The sequence below is a fragment of the Sipha flava genome, unplaced genomic scaffold (genome assembly GCF_003268045.1).
Source record: "Sipha flava isolate LNK unplaced genomic scaffold, YSA_version1 197_pilon_pilon, whole genome shotgun sequence".
In the NCBI taxonomy this organism is placed as follows: domain Eukaryota; kingdom Metazoa; phylum Arthropoda; class Insecta; order Hemiptera; family Aphididae; genus Sipha; species Sipha flava.
In genome coordinates this window covers 1,742,076-1,764,416 of record NW_020272774.1, presented here as the reverse complement: position 1 = coordinate 1,764,416, position 22,341 = coordinate 1,742,076, and the positions used below count along the sequence as shown (strand labels likewise).

The window sequence follows — 22,341 nt, the reverse complement described above, 5'->3', positions numbered from 1 at the left end:
GGTATACGAATATGTCCCCAACTCCATCCATATCATTGAAAATACATTTTAAAATATTTCCATAAATATTAACCGAGTCAACATGAGTCATGCATTTTGACTAATGTGTATTATTTCGTTTATAAAAATGAAATATCAATATCTCTCGGATCATTTTGCACATCCGGTTTTACGGCATTGAGTCCAGCAGATTTTTATGCATTTTAGTGTGAAAAAAAATACCGAATGATCTCTCCGGTAAGTGTAAAAGTCGTGTAATGAAAATATAGTAACTAGTAAATCCACACGGGGCGTCTTGTATACGTATTCAGCAAATACGATTATTGAGTACAATACATTTTGATAAAAAACGTGAATCAACGGGATTGACTGTCGACACGAATTTTTACGTAAGTATTTTGAACGTTCGACAAAACGTTGGGTAATATTTGACGATAAAAAAGTTTTTGTAGTGTTCAATATAATTTTGTTTACCACGAAATCGGCTACGCGTAGACCATCTTTCCGTGGTGAACGCGATCTTCTAATGGTTATTGCTGCAAAGACGGTAAGCGTGAAACAACGGAGCGAATTATTCACCGGTTATTCCGAAGTCGGCGGACTATTGTATCCGTATCCCTGTTAACCAGTCCTTGGATTGTACAGGGAAATGTTTTTTTATATTCTTACGATTTTGTTTCGTTGGTCCCCCGTTGGGCGGTGGTTCCGATGTGTACAGTGTCGTTGCGCGCTCGGTCAGATCGTCCTGCAGGATAATAGAGACTCGTCGCCGCCCGGCCACGAGTCGGCCACCGCCGAAATCCAAGGCGTCGGCGGGCGGACGTCGTGTCGCCGCGCGCAATCGATGGGGGTCGATGCAGGCGGACCACTTGCCATGCGCTACCACCGACGTCGCAGCCACCACCTAACACGCTCGCACGCACGCTCGTCAGTCAGTCAGTCGCGTACGTACGCCGGCGGCCGGTCCGTCTCGTGTCCGCAAGTAGAGAGCCGTCTTCAATCGCGCGCGCCTTTGCTAACCCTCGTGCTGCGTCCGCTCCGTCTAGTTCCGCCAGTCTCGTCTCTCGTCTCGCCGCCGTCGCCGCCTCTCGGCCCCGGGCCGGCCGTTAGCAGGATACGCAGGAGACGCCAACCGGTCACGTGTGCGTGTCCACGCCGAGTGTTTTGTGCTGCCTTCGCCCACCGCGTATTCCGTTCGCTTCCGCTTCCGGTCCGGCCGTGACTTCCGGCACGGTTTTACCGACGCTACAACCCTGTCAACGGCCGCCACCATCCAGATCCCTGCTGTTTTGGCACGTGGCTTCTCCATCGTCTCGTTCGATCGCCGTCACCACCTTATTCGCGCTTTCGCTCGGACAACTACGACACACGCGGGACGCTTTCGTTTTCCGATGACATGTGAGTACGACCTGCAGACCGCCATGGGATGCATGTATCCATATCCATTGCACAATCCCGGTGTTATAGATATTATTTGTTTCAATTTAAATGCACCGTTGTAATACTAGTTGTTATGCTTCTCTCCATGTAAAACACATGTTGTATACAATTTTCATCGGATAGTATTGAAGGTTATGTTAGTATTGTTCTAGACAGCGAATTTTCACTTTTTTTTTTTCATAATGTCCACACCAAACATTATCGAACATAACCAAACTAACCCCGGTAGCCGTATCGTCTCGTTAACAAATAAAAAAAAAAAAAAACACGGTAATTGCAAGCTCAAATACTCATGTGAACCCGTGTTCTATCAGGCACCCCTTGCCAACTCCCGTCACTGACTCGCCACACCGTGATCATTTCGCGTCAGTTCTGTATACCGTTAATCTCAAGCCGAGAGTTATATGATAGTATATCGTCTTAATAGTATTTTTTACACCTACTATCCAACCGACATCCGTTTTAAATTATGTTTATCGAAAATTATACTTTACTCTTCCACGAGTCCGATTCGGCGTTATCGTATTACATCGCACCACGTCTTTTCCGATCATTCGCGTTCTCCTGCACGTTTTATAGACGTCATGTATATGGTTATATATATATATATACATATATTCTGACAAAGTTCTCGTTCTTTTCTTTCCTCTTTGCTCACACGGTAGTCATTAATCAGAGTCCAACGACGTCATGGGGTGGGTCGATTATGCGCATATATCAAGATAATTGATGTATTTTAGAAATCTTTTCGCACATTATCCGTTTTTCAGGAATATTATTTTGTGTATCGTCTGTTTTTCACACGCGTATTCCTTCAGGTAGGTATCCAAACAGTATACATACCACGTATATTAGTATTAATTTTGTTATCTTCGTTTATAATAAACGTCGAGTTACATTTCACATCTACACGCATGGTATGTATGGTCAACAGGCCCCTATTCGTTTTCAATACATGGTACTTATTGTATAAATATTTATTAACTACCTCACTTGCCCCTTCAGAAAATCTCAAAAACACTTATCTCATTAATTTACTGCTATAAGTTTATTAAGTTGTTCAAAATTATTAATTTGAAACATTATAAGTATTAAATAGACTGTTAATGTTAACCATCCACTATATACCCTGTACCGACCATTAATGCCAGGTGGTGCAATTTCACCGTATTTAGTACGTATTCGACACCACTGCACGCGGTGTTTTCACACAGCCGGCCGACCGATATTCCGATATGATGTGACGCGGAAAAGTGTCAATTTTGGGTAGGAAAATTGCAGTCCGTAATATAACATTTATTCTTACCCTTATGATCTGAATGCGATTATTATTTTGTTGTAACTAAAATCAGCTCGATTCGTCTAAAAATCGTTGAACATTGCAGTTCTTCCGTGAAAATCGATGCATGTTTGTTAGAAACCAATGGTTCAAAATAATCTAAAATATATCATAGTAAAAAATCGTATATACTAAAATATCATCGCCACCTTATATATTTTTATATATAGACACACACATAAATTATATGGTCGGATGTTGTATTTTTATTTTATTGTATGAATTTATCTATATATATATATATATATATAAATATATAGATTGTATTTGTCATCATCAACTGCAGCATTACCATAGTAATACATGATAACGAAATCGCTTTGTTCACATTATATTTATGACCATACGTTTCGACGACGACGAGCGACGGCGTGATGCGATCCGAGATCCGATAAAATTATAGATTTGTTACGTAAGCAACGGCACTTATAATAATGTATCACGATTATAGCGTAAGCTCCGGTCGCAGTCAATAAAGGAAAATAGCAAACGTTTGCCGTGTACAAACTCGACGGGGCAGAAGTAAAAATATCTGAGGGTAATGCGCTCCGGAAAACTTCGTGTGGCAGAGACGGATAGATGGTATTTATTGTATAAAGCTTCGGGTTAATTGTTTAATTGTGGATCGGGAAATCATTAATAGCATGTAGAACGGAAATCAACGACCCCTGCGATAACCCAAGGCCATATTGATACCATTGTGTGTTCACAAATAGTAAATTTTGTAGGTAGTTTCAAATTAATTCAAATATTATATACGCAGCTAGTGGAGGTTTTTACATATCATAGTTTGTGTTGATTTTCGATTTTTTTTTTTTTTTGTTAGTTTTCAACGAAAAGTCATTATAGCTTGACAGCTATACTCATTATATACATAGATTAAAATATACATTTTAATATTTGTTAATAGTATAGTAATAGTAAGAATAAAATGTCTAGAATTATATAATATAATAAATGTCCAATACCAAAATCGATTTAATCAACGTGATTAAGTATGTTACTTTAGTTTAATTAAGCAACGGAACTGGAGAATATAATAGAGTAAAGAATGTGTATAATATATCAGTAAAAAGTGGAAATAATGGACAGATTAGAGAGCTTGAATTTGAAATAATTTGTGATTATGTTATTGAAATAAATACTGAATGGGTATTTTTTCATTCGTAGCGGCTTAGGCGTATGTTTGAGTTTGTGACTGGGTGTGAGCGTCTGGAACTCCGGTTAACAGAGCTTTTGGAGTTTTAAATTCGTTTATTTATTCTTAATCAATTCGAGTCGAAAGAATGTTTTTTTGTAATTAGCCAAAATATTCTTACGGTTAGCGGTTAACAATGATAATTCTGTACGTTGTGATTTCGATTTAATGGTTTCTTATCAATAAAAACATGCTAGTTCAATATTTACAACCAAATGTTTACCACGAAGAGGCGCAGCTATTTTAAATGAGTGAGTAAATAAAATTAAACATAACATTTATATTTATATGCTATTAATTATTATATAAAATTTGAATACAAGGTAGTAATTCTCAAAAATTACAAATTTATAACACTTTGTGATTTTTGAAAAAATAATGCTTATTATTTTTAAGCCATATATAATACTATTCTTGTTTTTGAAAATTTATGATCTATACATTTTCTATGCTCAGGTGTAAATACATATTTTAAATTTAAAAACATTTTAGTATCAATATTTATATCATGGGACTCATAGATTCAATATTTAAAAGTAATTTAAGTAAAAAATCTTTTTTAAAGTAATGAATTTTACTATCCAAATTCGTGAAATTATTTTGTCAGGCTATTCTGTAGATGTAAGGATTTTTATGACATTTTTTACATTAAATATATTCATCTCTGGAATGAATAAATGAATAGAATTTAGAGAGACACATTTTTTTATATTTCTTTAAGATTTAACTATGATGTAAGGATGAAACTTGACAATATTTTTTTCGCTAAGTAACAAAAATATATAAATATTAAATATTCAACAATGTCAAATCAGAAAAATATGCTCAACATTTTTTTAAAACTAACATATACGTCAAAGTTCAAGCCAAAAGATTACTTAAATAATCTAAATTGATCTTGTGCTTCTCCATTCATTACAATTACATTTTCCTAACCAAAAGGGTATAAAGTGGTTAAAAGTAGGTGCAGTTGAGTTGTTTAAGCTCTTGACAACAAAATAAATGTCCTTGTGTAACTTGTTACGGTATTCTATCAATGTTCTGAACCTTTTCAACCAATATATATAAACCTATTATATTGTATTGTTGATAAATTGCTTTATTTTTATACTTGTTTTGAACTACTATTTAATATTTTAAGGCTTATTGTACTTTAAAGGTTATTGATTGTTTTTTTATATTGAAGAAAAGCTATACTTATGAACATTATTACTTTAAGTTATTATAGTAATTTGCTATATTTTAATTTCCAAAAAACTGAGATATGTTGTATGAGTATTGTTTTACAAGATGGAAGTAAATGCAAAAATATCACTTAGAAATTCGTATTGTGTGAAATATTTTGTTAATTAGGTACATCAATTTAAAAAATTGTCAGTCAACAATGTTCAAGTATCAAATTGATGGGTTATTTAGTATAACTCAGAGTTTATTAAAAGAGCTAAGATAGTAGCATTTATTTTGTTTATATTTATTTACTTTTGTATATTAAATGAAAAAAAATATGATGCCATCATATAAAATAATCGTTCTTAACATTTTTAGTCTCATATTTGAGTGCTAAGTATATAGTATACAATTTTTCACATTAAATGTATGTTTAAGTATAAATATTCAATATATATTACCACTTTTATATAAATCAACTGTATTATAAATTACAGCTTAAAACATTTATTGATCAATAGTTGTGAATTGTCCCAATATAATTATAGAAAAACATTTTAGTGTTATAAACACTATAAAAAAATGTTAATCATAACAGAAAAATAAAAAATGGTGTCACTTAATTTCATAATAACTACAGTCAATACTTAATATGATATATATTAAAATGGTTTTAATTTGTATTTCATTTATTCAAACTGTGCAGTGCACATAAAGTTGTATACATTTAACTGCTATGGATGCGTAGCTTAAGTAGTACTCAACACCACGTTCACCAATACGCTGGTTAATGTTAATTAAAAATATAAAATACATGACTGAATCGTATCACATATCCCCAGAAACATCTGAAAATATTTACACAATTGAGTATTAAGTGGATTTAATGGATGAAAAAATTGAAACAATAGTTACAATTCCAAAGATAACCTTTAGGACTTTTAATTAAATTATACAAAACATTAGCTATCTCTTTCAGTTGTCATTTAAAGTGTGTAATTTTAAATACTTAGAAAAAACTTCTAAAAACGTATACGAAAACAATGTAGATTATAATTTAAGTAAGTACCTCGTATAAGAACAGGAGTATAGTTTATAATATGCATGACGGAATCGTATAGGACTTTCATATTCTGTTAAAGAAAAGTTTGAAAGTTTGCGGCTTATTTAAGGTATATTATATTAACCAGGTTTCATTATGTAGGGACACATTTTTTATATTATAAATATATATTTAACCTCTTTTCGTGTGCAAAGCGAACTTAAAATGTGTTGACAAATATTTTAATTTGAAAGGCTATGTAACGTAGATGTACATAGATAAATTAATTATATATTTAGTAAACTTAAGGCGTTGAACAATTAATGACGGAATTAATTCGATATGTAAGAAGCAATTTAAACGGTAATCCAACAAATACAAATATATATATATATATGACTAGTATTGCATTCACATTGGTCTGTCATTATCGTTGTCTGTCAACAGATGATCATACTATTAAATGCTCTAGGCTTATAATACATCCGTTTAATATCATTGTTCTGAGTGTATTTCAAACGAAATGAAACTGATACTATGTTAGGTACAGTATTGGTGTAGGAGTAAATATTTCAGGGAAATTTAAATCATTTAACATAAAATCCACAGAACAACGAACAAAAAAAAAAAAATAATTTATCGGAAAATTAATGACACTACATAATTATACTACATTTATACTATTATACGACATCATTTTATACTTAGTTAATATTTTTAACTTAATTCAATATTAAATTTGTTTATAAACTTATTGAACTCTGCGATATATTTTATTTGCGAACTTGCAGATATACGCATTAGATTACGCAGATGATGGCGTACAGCGACTAATGACGACAAGGTAGCACGGAAATTATTGTCGTGAACCCAGTTTCAATAATGACTATAATACGCGGCTTATTTTCCTCGGATTTCTCCATCCAACAAGCCATAACATTACATGTTACGGTTGATCCTGATGGGCGACAATTTCACTAAAACAGCGACCGTCGTCGAAATGACTAAAATAGTAATTCCATCGAAATAATAATTTATAGGTTTTAGATTTTGTGGCCTTCGATTTTTTAATAATAAATAAAGATAAAATGGTATAATATATTTTCAATTCAAATAAAAATATTTCTATACATTATTATTTTTATATAGTTATTATTTAGAAGTAGCTGCTTATTTTTAAGGGGAGACGCAGTCTCAGTTTCTCCTGACGAGCCACCTCTGGTTGGGTGTATTACTTTATATCGTGAAATGTTAGTGGTAAAAATTATATCGTTAAACCACAGTGTTACGACCACCGTGGTATACAGTATGCAGATATGCATAACTTTATGAAAAGTTATAAGGAACGTATTAACTTCGGAAGCCAACGGTTTTTTCTGTAAAAGTTAACATTACGATTTTTTCGTGTTGTTTTTGTGTAACGCAATAATACGGAAAGTTTTACTTTCTGGCCAGAAATGTTCATATTTCGGCTGCCGGAATGGTTTTTACGGCGTGCGAGCTAAAAATAGAGTTCTACATATTGTATACTCCAAAGAAACTTCGTGTAAAATATTTAAAGTTTAATGTTCTGCTGGTATATAAAATTTTATTATTTCCGCAAATTACACGCGTGTTCTAAACGAACTAATGTGATAAATCTGAACAGCAGTTCTCTGACCCGTAAACACCGAATACTTATAAACCAAATATTTCGTATGCATTCGTCTTGAAGTGGACGGGCGGTGGAGAAAGTTATTGGGGGTATAATTTAAAGCCAACGACTATTTGTATCGCCCTGGAATTTTGGTTTCCATTTACATGCGTACGTCATTGCGGAGGGAGAATGGTCGCATGCCAATTGTCCAGGATAAACAATACTGCAGGGGACGCGATTTCATTTCCTGGCCATTCGCCCACATAACTATTCTTTGGATTTCTCTTATTTTTTCGATGTCGTTCCACTATTTAGGAAGATATAAATGAGGGTATTCGGTCGTTTCGAGTGGTTCTGCTTGAAAGCTGCCGATAAAAAATGGTTATAAAATATTTATTGTCTATAGACATTTTGTAGAGGTGCAGTTTTTTTTTTTTTTGGTCTGTTTCCGTTCATTTATGTAATAAATGTGCTATTTGAAAGAATGTTCAGGACGATATAAAGAAGAAACATTTCCGAATTACAGTTCAATTTAATTTAGTATTCCATCGATATATATATATGTACATATATTTTTCTTATTTATTAAATATAAAAGTAATAAAAATATCGAATAATGGAATGTGATGTTTGAAATCGTCTACAGTATAATCTGAACTGATATGCATTATATTTGATATTGTATTTATATTATTGTTAGCTAACTCTTAATACTCGTTGCTTGTAGTATAAACATTTTAGTTCATTTTACGATGATTCTGTATCTTTGTTCGTGGGAATGAGTTCGGTCGCACGCAAACCGCTGTATAAACAATTTTGATGTTGGGCACAAGAAAATGCACTCTACCATTTATAGTCAGTTATTATATCATTATAGAGTTTTCGTACTGCCGCAAAATTCTTACATCATAGTTAGTCGTAAATCATTCTATTGTATTAGTATTTAACATTATTTTTTGTATAAAACATAGTGGTATTTATGGTTTATTTGTATAGTTTTTGTTATTGTATTCACGTATATATACAAATGTATGTATATATTATTAGTATTAATAATTAAACTATACTCGTATTATACAGAATAAAATGTTTTTTTCGGTTGTATCGAAAGGAACCCGAATAACTTATCGGAATGAATTAACATATTGATTTAAATCAAGAGAAAAATTTTATTGGTATAAAGAAAGACATTACTACATACTTACATTTACAATCGATAAAATAGTTTTTCATGTTTACATTTTTCAATGGCTTAAATTCTAAATTCTAAATATTAGTTAGGTTCATCTAAAATATCATATGCAAATAAATAAAGAATAAATATTATTGTAGTTTATTTAAAATAATTTTGTATTTATAGATTTATAAGTAAAATTATGATTTTTTGGCAAGATTAATGATTGAAAAATATTAAACACTATTTAATATTTATTTAAACATAATTCGAATATAGTTGAAATAATAATACATGTATGAAACGGCGTCTTGCATAGGCAATTTAGGTACATAACTGCCTTACGGACATCAGAGTATAAGATGAATAATTATTTATTGTTGTTTTTAAATTGTTATAAAAAAAATTATTTGAAATGGAACGTCTGAGGTGACGTTCCGGATCGTGAAAGAATATGAATGTACGTAGTTATAGGTAATCACATTTCTCTATTTTGGTATAATACATAAATAAACATACAATATAAAGGGCTTAGTAAAGTGTCGGTGTGTTCCGACTAGACTTGGAAAAGTGGGTCGGAACAGTCTGTGGTGCTTGTGAGTGTTAGCCTGGCCCTAATATTACAATATTGTGTGTGTCATGCGTTATATACAGTTGTGGGTCTGGGGATTGATCGTCGCCGATACAGACTTAACTAAGCGGTACCCCGACGACGAACCGAATCCGTGGAGGTTAACTTGAATAAGTGCCTCGGTATTTTGGGAGCGCTGAAAAATGCTGTTTTAGTGACGACGAGTTGTGGCCGAGTGTTGGTTTGATCGTCGTGGGTAATGGGGTAATTCCTCTGGATCTGTTCGGTCGGATGGCTGGCAGTATTTCCGGGCGGCCTGGTATTTACTGGCCGGTGGTAGTCTGTGCCATACTGGACGGATAGCGGCTGGGCTTCCCGGGTCTTCGATGGTCAACTCCTGACTTTACTTCGCGTTCAGGCTTCGGGTCAGGCACCGACCGTTATCGGTCGACCGTTGAGTCCGGGACCGTTCGTAAGTCGAAGGACCGTTTGACGTCGCACCGATAGGGTACGTGGGTGACCGTGTGTTATCGACCGCGATTGCACATCGAGGACGTTCGCTAAATAGTGTTATTTAGTAATCGATTAGCCCTGAGAGGTGTAATCCGGGAGATGACGCCGTGCGGTATAACGTGTATGCAGTATAACGTCACGAGTGATCGCGGCAGCAGGTCGTTCAAGTTCGTTGTAGTCGACGTATGATCGGTGGACCTGTCTGCTTCCGTTGCGGACGATGCTTGTAATCGTAACGACGGTGTGTTGGGCTTTCAGCTACGACGGCGGTTCCGGGCCTCTGATTGGCTGTACAGGACTACTTGTAAGATCGTTGCGGCTGCTGGTATCTTCGTAAGTCTTCCTTCTCAAAATTAATTTCAGTCCTTTTGTATGGTTTGATTGATTTTTTGAAAGTTGATGTGAAAGTTGAAGAAGTTGAATATGTCGGAGGTGGGGCGCCGATATAAATAAACATATTACCGCACCGACTAGTGAACTTTTCGCGTAATCGGTTCATCCTGAGTTTGGTCGTATCTACGTTTCCGATGATAGCTTCTCTCCCTTTGTTTCGATTAGGTCGTGGGTGGTGTCTATGGATAGGTATTTTTATTACCTATCCGATGGTGCCACCACCCACCTCCCCACCAATCTCGTTATTTTATGTACTCGTCGTTATTTTCTTCCTTTACTCTCCCTCGGTTCGTCTCGTATACTCCATCTTATATTGGTCACAGTATCCTTCTTCTCCGTTGAATTTGGTGGTAATCCCGGATAGGTATTTTTCTCCTCTATCGATCGATATTAGCCCCTTCACAGTTGTACTTTAGAGTGGTTTTTTTAGCGTTTTTTTAATAACGGCTCGTGATTGGTCGATATTTGTTCTTGTTGTTTGTTGATCCTTAGAAGGACCGTTTTACATTAGTGTGTGTGTGTGTGTGTGTGTTCCGTAACAAACTCTTTAATCTAATCGATTGAAAAATGAATTGAATTAATTTTAGATGTACAGTAATATTTAGTAATAGTTATAATACTCTGAACAGTATAACTTTGTTGACGGAATTCAAGGAAAATTCGTTCTCGTTAGCATTTGATATTGTTTTAAATCTATCTAACTAATTCGGTCATAATTAATATTGATTATATTTGTAATATATATATATATTACTAACTACATTTTTCTACGTTAAATTATTATTCAAAATATAAATTTTACAAAAAAAATTAAATTTAATAAAGCAAATTAAGACTCATATTCTTAATTTTTTTTTAAATACAAACTATAAAATATATATAATATATTAAACAATTCAATGGATTTCAAGCTGTATATATTAAACAATAAAAAAAATTATAATCGTTCACAAATTACTAAATAACCATTTGTAGAAGTAAAAAAATAATTCGTAACTATTTTTTTTATTCAACTCATAGACACATAAATTAATCAGCAATACCCAAATAGAAAGATAATTTAATGATTGAGAGAATTTTTTAAAAATAATTCAACTATACAGAGTTAAGATATGTATCATTTTTCAGATGATTCAAATGAAATACACCGAGATAAATAATATGATATCTTTATTTTGAAAAGTGTAGCGTTATAAAAATTTCAAGAGTACCAACGTATTAAGGATTATTTATTAAACGATTTACAATCAAGTTCAATCAATAGTCAAGATATGATTTAAATAAAAAATATTTTGGGTAGCACTTTGTAATTACGTGCATTTGAAAACTTGAAAATTTATCAATATATAACGTATAAGATAACAGTAAATATTTCAAGTTGTTTTACCATCACAAAAAGTGTTTTCATAGATACAGTCGATGAAAACCAATAATCCGATATATAGTTTTGAATTATAAAAAAGCTAAACTATTAACCAATTTGATATATAGTATTAATTAATATTTTTAAATTAAATATTCCATTCTTCTGTACTGGAAATATATGAAAATCAGATGAATTTGTTTAATGAATATTTATAATATTATTGCAGCCAATACATTACCATTTTCATGGCAATTAAAAATATTAATGAACCTTTTTTTTTACAGAAATAGAATAATCAGAACAATGAATTGGATACAAACGTTTTTAAAGTGGTTTTTTTTTTTAAAGCGTTTTGGAGCATTGAATATTTATGTTACTATATACATTTAATTATATTTATTATTTTTAAATTGTAAAAAACCTATATAAGGTATACTTTTCGCTGTATATAATGATTTTCAGTAATTTTTGTTTTTAACATATTTTAAAATTATAAATACCATTATATTTATTATTGACCGACGGAAAAACTGAATAAATATTGACATTATTTAAATATTAAATATTTAAAACAGTGTAATGCAGTATAATAGATCCCTTAGCTACATTATTAGATATATGGACCTGAATAGCATGGTTGTCAGATTCATATTCTGTTAAATTTTTGTATTTTTGACTACATTTTTTTGTGTTCACAGATATAAGGTATATTATTTTAGAATAAATTAAAACATGGTAGTTTTTATAGCAAAATAATTTTTGGTTAGGTAACAGTAAATTTTTTTTTTTTTTTTGAGCCTCGTTGCGTTCTGTTTTAAATAAACAATAAACTACCAAGTATAATATATGATTTACGTCTTTATACATAATTCTTTGGAATCTGTTCTACTGTGATTATAGCTTTAAATACAGGGTTATAGCAGCTGATCGTGTAGTGTTACCACAAAATATTTTAAAATATGATATAGTTAAGGATAGAATAGGAGTGAATGTAATTTTTTTCATGTTTATTTTCTACGAAATTAAAAAAAACTTCATGAAACCACGGAGATATTAGTGTTCAAATCGACTAAGCTAAAAAAAAAAAAAAATAGATCTACATGTAGTTGAAATACGATATTTTATCCCAGCTCAATGTTCGAAATATTTAAATTTTAAATCCGCTGTGAAAATTTGGTGAATATTTGGTTTGTAACATTCAGATCTGAAAATCTCCATTTTTACGCATTTTGCTGAGTGTTTCTAAGAGATATAAGAGCAACATTTGTAACTATCCGAGGGCCATTATTATTCGCGTATAGTATAGGAATAATATGTTTATACCGCCCAATTTTATGGCATGGCGATCGCTAACATCACAAAAACTAATATTTTGATCAATTTTATGATTAAAACGTTTTCAATATCAACCAAAAAAATAAGTACTCAAGCACGAAACTAATATTTTTATTGCTATTAAATTAAGTAAATAACACTTTATTTTATTTTTTTCACATGATCCTGTTAGTACTGGTAGTCTTACACAATACGTGTTCACTCAAGTCGTACTTACCGCTGCAGTTTAGGACTTGAACTCTTATCCATATTAGCTAAAAGTATAATAAAAAAAAAATACAAATATAATGTAGAAATAGGAATATATATTTTACAGGAATGCGGAATAATAATTATAATAATTAATAATAAAAAAATATTAGTAAAATCGTTACTATCACCTGGCCAAAGCGGGGAAGGATTAAGAAAAGAAAAAATAAAGTCAGATTTGCTGACTGGACTGACGCAGCAAATAAAACAGTCTGCTGATTTTTGATCCTGATCCCAGTTGATGGTGTACTACGTAAGGATGGCGTGAAAATAAACGATAACGTATGAAGATCGCACACGTGAAAAAATACCCGTACTGTGGACCGTGGAGCTATCCACCAAAAACCGACAAAAGAATCCTTTCATTCATGACAAAGCTGGCAAAGGAAAAAGATGGTAAATTAACATAGCAAGGCATGCAATATAAACAAAAACACTTAACAATTAGAACGCACCTGCTTCGGATACCGGTGACGTTACCAATGGCTGCGTCTTTGCGTGAACGTCAGAATGCCATACTGACGAACCAGTCGTCCGGAAAGTCGTATGTGTTGTCACGTCGCACAGTGAGATAATTCCAATATTTAGCTGGCTAAAAGTCCCATTTTTAAAACCTAAAAAATTCTAAATTTTATTATTAACTATTTTTCATTTGAACATTTTGTGAATAAATTCAAAAATTTAGATCAATAAGTTGAACATCAAATGAAATAGAGCGGTTTGATTAGAAATATTTACCTTTTTATTGAATAATTCCGATTTTCACGCGAAATATGTTAGTTAATTTTATTAATTCTGTTCCCCACACTTATTTACAGTAACAATACAATATTTAACAGAAAAAAATCCAAGTTTCCCATCATTTTTTAAAGAGTTTTAGTAAAATGTACGCAATATTACGCAATTTTAAATGCATACATGTTATGATTCAAGTTGTCAAGAATAATTAAAAAAGAAAAATTGTGTCAGACTTTTCTAATCAGGTATACATATGGTTTTATACGTTCTGATTAAACTATTTAGCTGTATTTTTCAAACATTTATTCTGTTTTACATTTTCAAAATTTTCTCTCACAAAAAGGAAAATTAGTTAATTCTGTTTTACCCTTACAATTAATATATTATTATGAATATAAAAAAATAGATACATGTATTAATTCTTATAAATATTAATTGTTATCTTTAATTTAACAAAACTAGTTAAATTATAATATTCTAACAAAAAAAAAAAAAAAAAAAAAATGTAATAAAACCTAATCAGACTAAGTGATTTCTGAAAAAGATTGATTTATACTACTGTCATCATATTCATCTGGCTGAGGTATTATCACCAATGGTTTAACGTATTCTGATAAATCATTTTCATATTTTTTGGACTTATACCGTATGGATGATATGTACAGATCGGATGAAATTAATTATATGTGCAATAAATCCAAGTTTGTATTGAGCCTAGAATTCTTACGAGCACTATGCTCTCTGAATTGTCTGAAGTCATATTTCGGTTTTCCTGTGCTTCTTCAGAGAGTTTAACTAATACATATTATTATAATATTATAATATTTATTTAATGTAAAATATAATTTTCAATATATTACGACTAATTTACCTATAGGAACTGGTGCAAATCGTATAATATTAGCACCGTGAGTCAGCATTTTATGTACACTGGCGGACATGTAGTACCATGAATACAAATTTACAAACCTTTTTGCCGTTATTCAAACCGCTCTGTTTCATTTGATGTTCAACTTATTGATCTAAATTTTTTAATTTACTCACAAAATGTGCAAATGAAAAATAGTTAACAATAAAATTTAGGATTTTTTAAGTTTTAAAAATGGGACTTTTGGCCCGCTAAATATTGGAATCATCCCATTGTGCGTCACTTGATTTTAATCCACACGACTCAATGAACTCGGACATTGCAGTGCGAGTGTTTACAGTGAAGATTTTTTTTTCAACACGGATCATAAAGCGTACATAAAAATTCGTCCCACGTTGTTTCGTAAATATTTTTATTAACAGTCAGAGGTGGAACTAGGAATTTTTATGCCTGGGGAAAATGTTAAAGTTACCCCTTATCATAGACTAATAATGAAATACTCTTCTCGAGAAATTTTTTTCTAATACAAGCATACTTATTGAGTTTTAATCTTATATCAGTATTTAACAAAGTTAAAAATATCAAATTAGTTGTTAATAATTACAAAAATTACACCCTCTAGTTCCGCCACTGTTAATAGTCGTCGGTCGGTTTACGATCACGTGGGAACGATAGACATAGTGATAACAATGCACTGGCACGTGTGGTCCATCCCGTCCGATGAATCCAAGTGTTCGTTAGCGGTTTGGACGGAAGTACGACGAGCTCACCCGTGCCCCACGCTTTAAAGGAACAGGACCGTTGACGGTTTGTCTTGTGCGTTCGCCGCTGATATTCGCTACTGCACACGACGTGAATCACCGTAATGAGAAGATAGATGTTTTCGGTTTTGTCGAGATCACGTCTCTAACGGATTGGAACGATCGGATCCGTTGAATTTGTGATCTGCATGCTGAATTTTGACGTCTGTGTTCAGTCGAAATGTTTCTCAGACGAAAAATAGAGAACGGCGCACGGAAGTAGTCGCATGTCGCATAATACCATTATTCCTGTATGCAGTCGAACCGAACTATCATTTAACGATCATTTATTGTGTGTGCGCGTTCGTTTTTTTGATTTAGTTCCGAAATTAAAAAAAGAAATCTAAGATCCACGCATATTAATATTGTCTACAACAAAGAATTTTTGTAAATGTGTGTCGTCTAGGCCGAATAGGATGTGGTTTCTGTGTTCAAAAGCACGATTATCGGTTCGAATCTGGTCACCGGTGGTTTCGCTTCCCAAATGGGACGATTGACACGGTAGAAGAAATCAACACCGTTAATCCCTTTGTCCGACGCGTATATATAGAAAACAAAAAAAAAAAACCGCTACTAACTATACCTACTGTACCAAAGACTATTGACTTCAAATTTCCAGAGTCTTCCGCTGATGAAAAAAATAATAAATAAAAGATTTTATTATTAAATATAAAAATACATTTTTAATTTTTTTTAAAAAAAGTTTCTGGCCTTCGAGTATTAATGTGTGTTTTCATAATTTGTGAGAGTATTTACTACCACTTTTATTGATTAAAAAAATATTATCAGGTACAAGAAACGCATTTTATGCTTTATAATATATCGATGTAATTAGAAATATTTAACTTTATATTTTATTTAAGAGTAAAAATCATATAACAATTATATTTTTTTAAGAACTATTTATAGTAAATACAAAATAATTAAACATTCCTAAATTTAAATAATATTTTGACCTAACATAATAAAAAATCTCTTATACAAGTTTTTGTGTAATACTAAATATAGAAGTCGGATATCATAAAATACATTTTAGTTATTAATTGTTGTATCTCCCAAAATAATAGTACGTAAGATTTGAACTGTTTACCAATTATTAAGATATCTTAATTAATAAAAAAAAATTAATAAAAATACTAAAAAGTGGTGTAATGAAAGTTATATGATTAGAATACAGAAATTTGCAATAATAAACCCAAATCTCAGATTTTTAAATTAAAAAATCCTGATTTTGGATTTTGAAATGTGATAGTCTGAGTTTTGGATTTCAAAATCCAAAGTCTAGATTTTCTAGCCTGAAATCCGAAATCCGGTTTAGGCAGATTTTTGAAGAATCCGGATTCCATTCCCATCATTAATACAATTAAGGAATTTGGTTTATGAAATACAATGTTTAATATTTTAGTCCATTTATCAAGAATTTTGCAATTTTACATTATAATTGTAATTCGAGAAAGTCCTTAAACTTGCCAAGAAAATGATTTTGTCGTTAAATTATGTTTGAATTCTTGTATTCTGAATTCTATTTTGAAATAAGAATGTTTATTATTTGAGTAACATTTTGTCAATCTCTTTTTGTTGTGCTAATTCATAATAACTTAATCAAACTATAAAAACGGTGTAAAATGTTTTTTACTCTTTGAACACTTCAAGGGTAATTTTGTGTTATTCGATAAAAGAAGAAAAATGTATACTTAAAGTTGTTAAAAAGTATTGGTTAAAAAAGTGTGGTTAAATTATCGATAAAGTATTTTTCAGACAAGAGTTTGTCTTCACGTGCCAAGTTTCCCACCTCCCTCATAGACATCAATCTTTCTTTAACTAATATGTATTTTGTAAGGAAAAAAAACAGATCATGGGGAAAGATTAAAGATTTTTATTTTTTTACACGGATTTATTTTTGTTTCTTTGTTCAAGAATTTATTTTTTATTCTTTACAAATGAAAAAACCCGAGTAAAAATTTCAATAAGAGTGTAACGGCTCGTTGCACATATATTTATTATACAATATACGACTACATTAGAATTTTAAATTCAAAAGTGTACGTATATGAAATTTAGTTTTAGTATTCTATTATATAAGTATACATTATATTAATGTATAAAATTTTCTGTATATAATATATACATAATGTCTGAAATGTCTGATAAATTTAATCAATACTATAACAAGAGGTTTCTAATAAAAGTTATTTATTATAACCAAAGTCACGATGGGAAAATTGTGGGAGCTAAACCATATATTTATTACTATTGTTATTCTATGAATATATAAATATTATAATTATTTATTATATTCTTTTACCAATAAATATATTATTGCTGTTTTTATTTATTTTTTTATAGTTGAAACAGTAATTCTGTATAACTATTTGCTTGAAAACATCATGTTGATGTGTCTTTTAGTTATAATTAATAAGCGGCAGTAAAAATTAAAAATTAAATGTTTATGTATTGGTAATATACATTTAATTTTAGTATCTTACATTAAAAAAGTAACAAGGAAAAAATGGAACGAATCGATCTAATTTTCCCAAAAGTTAAAAATTTTCACTCTCGGTAATTATTGTACTAAAAGTTAAATTTTGATCGTTTCTTTTCTACCATTCTTATATGTGTTTTATACGTTTAATATCGCACACAATTACTTCCATTCAAAATGTATACACTTTATACTAGTAGTCGATTTTAGACTTGTTTGAATAAGTAAACACACTTAGTTTTATCAACCATTGCATTTACGCAATAATTGATCTATCCGAGTTACAAAATGAGCAGAACATAATATAAATTAAAGTCAATACATTTTGTTCCGTTGGTTTGTTATATTCTATTGTTTTTTTACACATTAAAAAAAAATAAATAAAAAATTATTGACTGTTATTTTCCATACATCATATATATTCTAAAATTGTACTGGAAACAACTGACATATTCTAGGAAATACGGCAAACTGTTTTTACGTAATTTATATGCAGATTATGGGTTCACTCGCTCTGGCCACTAAATTATATAGTAAGAGTTACACACGTTGATCTTTGGCAGCTCGATATTAATCGGATGTAATTCAAAGACCGTAAGTTCTGGTGAATTTTGCTTTCTATCTAACAATCTTATTATCAGCATGGGTGAGTCCTAATCTACTGCAGTATTCTGGTAAAAGAATAACAACGCATAGTCATTATAATGCGCTGCACACTGAATGCTTTGGGGTGAATTTAGTTTTGTACAAAAATTAGTTTCTAAAAACTGAACGATGAGCATACTGCAAGGCGTCTTAAGTGGATTCGCTGTATTTACGTAACCGAGTCACTTCTCATCCAACCATGTTATATGGACCACATCGTCCGGTTAAATCAGGAACCTTATATCGAATGTACTTAATAACTCTACGATACGTAACAATAACTGTAAATGCAGGCAAAATGGTCGAACCCTCATATTCCCTTGGTGTCGTATGATCGATTTTATATTGTGTTGACGCTTGTGTTGCACACATCAATAACAATAAGACGAGGTCACAAAAATCATAAAACTTATAGTGAAAAAATTGTATATTTATGTCGCAATTGGAAATAGATTAGAATTATATTTTATGATGTAAAAAAACAATTGTACAATAATCATTTTACCAATATCAGTCAACATGTAAGCAATGGATATGTTTAATAATGTTAAGCGAATTAATAAAAGACAGAAAATGCGTGAATAAAGGGTTTTTTGTGGTAATTTTGTGACTCGGTCAACATGAAAAACATATTCGTTATTTTAAATGCAATTTATGTGTTTGTGTCGGTAGATACGATGTGATTGACAAGAGACAATGCACCATGTAAAATGTGTACTGATATTGAACGAGTTATACAAGTATGCGAATTTCGCGTATACTATATATATTATATATATTATATATATTCGCGTATAAGTATACAAATAATTATTGGTTCTTAAGTGTATTGAACATACTACATTTTTAATAACGAAAAATAATTAATATTTAATTTTAGTTTTTACACATTTTGTAAATTTGTTCAACATTTTGAATTAATATGGTTTTTATGTTTTGTCTTACTCGATAATAAATATTGTAGTTATGTTGTTCATTATGTGTGTTAGTATATTCAATATTGTAATAAAAACTTAAAAATGTGTATCATATTATTTATTGTATACTTATATATTATAAATATACATATTATGAACTCTTTTTAAGAATATCTCACGGTAGTTGAATTTTCTAATTAATTATTTCATAATTATGACAATGAATTATCTGAGGTATAAAATTAATATAAAAAAATATATTTTTTTAAAAGAAAAAAATTAACCGGTTTTAAAAAACTATAAAATATAAGATCAATATTGATCAGTTAAAACAGAATAAAATAATAGATGAACTAAAATCATTAACCACAAAAAATCATTATGATTTGAAGCCCTAATTGTTACGAAAGATAAACACCCGTTATTCGTTAACGTTTAGTTAATACTAAAATTTTACATTATAGTAACATCAAACAGTAGTGTACTAGTTTAGTAAATACACATAAATACGACCCATAATTACAATTTCGTTTATTGCAGCCCAAATTTACAAAAAAAATGTTTTTGAATATGTGTGTTTCACAGAGATTTTAAATAATATTCTGATTTAACATACTTTCATTTTCAAAGTCCATATCACAAATATTATACATTAATGGAAATACATGTAATGAATAACATAATATTATATATGTATAGTAATCATTATAATAGAAAAAACTTTGTTTGATATGTAATTCGAATAATAATAATAATAAATCAATCTTTATAATAAAAAGTAAAATGTATTTTAAATTAAAATATATTATTTTGTATTTTTAGTATTTAGGTACTGCAAGATTTAGATATAATTATTTAAAAAAATATATATAATTAGACATTTTTCTTTGTTGTTAAATATCGGAATCATACGATTGAAAAACAATTCTGTAATGATTGTTACATATTATTAATGTCTACTCATGTAATATGGATATTGCTGAGTAGACATCACGTTAATTTACATATTATTACATTAAGTCGCGGCAGTTCTGCCACAACGTTCGTCCGAGGTAGCTGAACTCCATAGTCCGTAAGTCTAATTTATATATGTATATTAAATAATAACTAAATCTAAACCAATCTATATTTATTTGTAATATCAAGATCTTTCCTCTTATGCTCCCGTGCTACGGTACAATATATTCATAAGGACTAGAAAACCTTCCCTGAATATCATATATTTAACTGGTCATCCCCGACCACGTTACAATACAATTGATATGATAGTTGTACTATCTCTATTTTTATTAAAGTTACATTAGCAATATAATGTTTAAATAAATGCGTACTTTAATTTGTCTATTATGTTTCTATAGTATCTATAGTTTACTAATTATTAAAATGTCTATTGTCTAACGTGCTTAATAAATTATAACGATATTGATCCGTATACGTAGCTTTCATAATGAAAACTCAGTATTATTCTCAAATACTTAATTTGATCACTTAGCATATTAAACCTACTATTTTAAACAGCTGGGAAAACTTAATTAATTTTCCACTTAATAATATTTAAAATCTTAAGAACATAAGTCAGCTTATCACACATTCACATTTACAGTTTTGCTTGTAATCATAATAAAATCGATGTTTTAAGCATTGTGAAATTGTGAACATTTAAATGAAATTTTATGTTATTTAAATTCTAATATACAGAAATGTTTTATTTGTGAATTAAAACTTTTGTTCTAACTTAAATATTTCTGAAAAATTTATATTTTAAGAAATACATGAAAAGTATATACTCGTAAATACAAAATAAGATACTATTTATTTAAAATATAACTGTAAATTATTTTAATATAATTATCAGTTTATGTATAAGATCTTAAGAAATAATAAATAATTGCTAAATACATTACCAATGTGCCTTCCTACAAAATAAATCTCTCCGTCTGAAATTCTAAATATAATATCATAAGTAACCTAAGAAATAATAAATGGCCACGACTTGATAACCATTACAATCGCTAAAAAACTGCCTAAAAAAGTAATACTTCTTTCATCAATCTTCGACAATATCCTATGTCTATGCTGTATCCTTTTCACCAGAAAACACTGAATTATAATATTAATGCATAAGGCTTCCAAACTTCCAGATGCTTCTTCCTCATATAGACCTCTAAGTCTCCTCTCAACATTTTTAAAAATTCTGGAAAAAATCATCTTAATAATAATGATCTAAATTGATGTCTTAAATTTTATAATACGAGTAAATGTTTAGCTCTACATAATTATAATTTCTAAACAATAATTCGTTATAAGATTTCAACAGTAATAATAATGACGTACGAGAAGTTTGCTCTTAGTTTATCCTACTAGTTTAAAAAAAAAAAAAAAAAATAATTGTAAATTAATTGTAGGTAATCGTAAATGCAATTTTGGAATTTGTCAATCCCCAAAAATGTCAGAAAATCAAAATCAAA

The 22,341-nt window shown here is 30.4% G+C and overlaps 1 protein-coding gene across 1 annotated transcript in view; it reads left to right on the top strand.

Moving 5' to 3' along the window:
• Positions 1–909: 909 nt before the first annotated feature.
• LOC112681793 overlaps positions 910–22,341 on the top strand; it is a 161,759-nt gene continuing 140,327 nt past the window's right edge. Inside the window, exon 1 of the mRNA XM_025552112.1 lies at positions 910–1,398. The gene's annotated coding sequence lies outside the window, so the exon portion shown is untranslated. The remainder of the gene's footprint in view (positions 1,399–22,341) is intronic.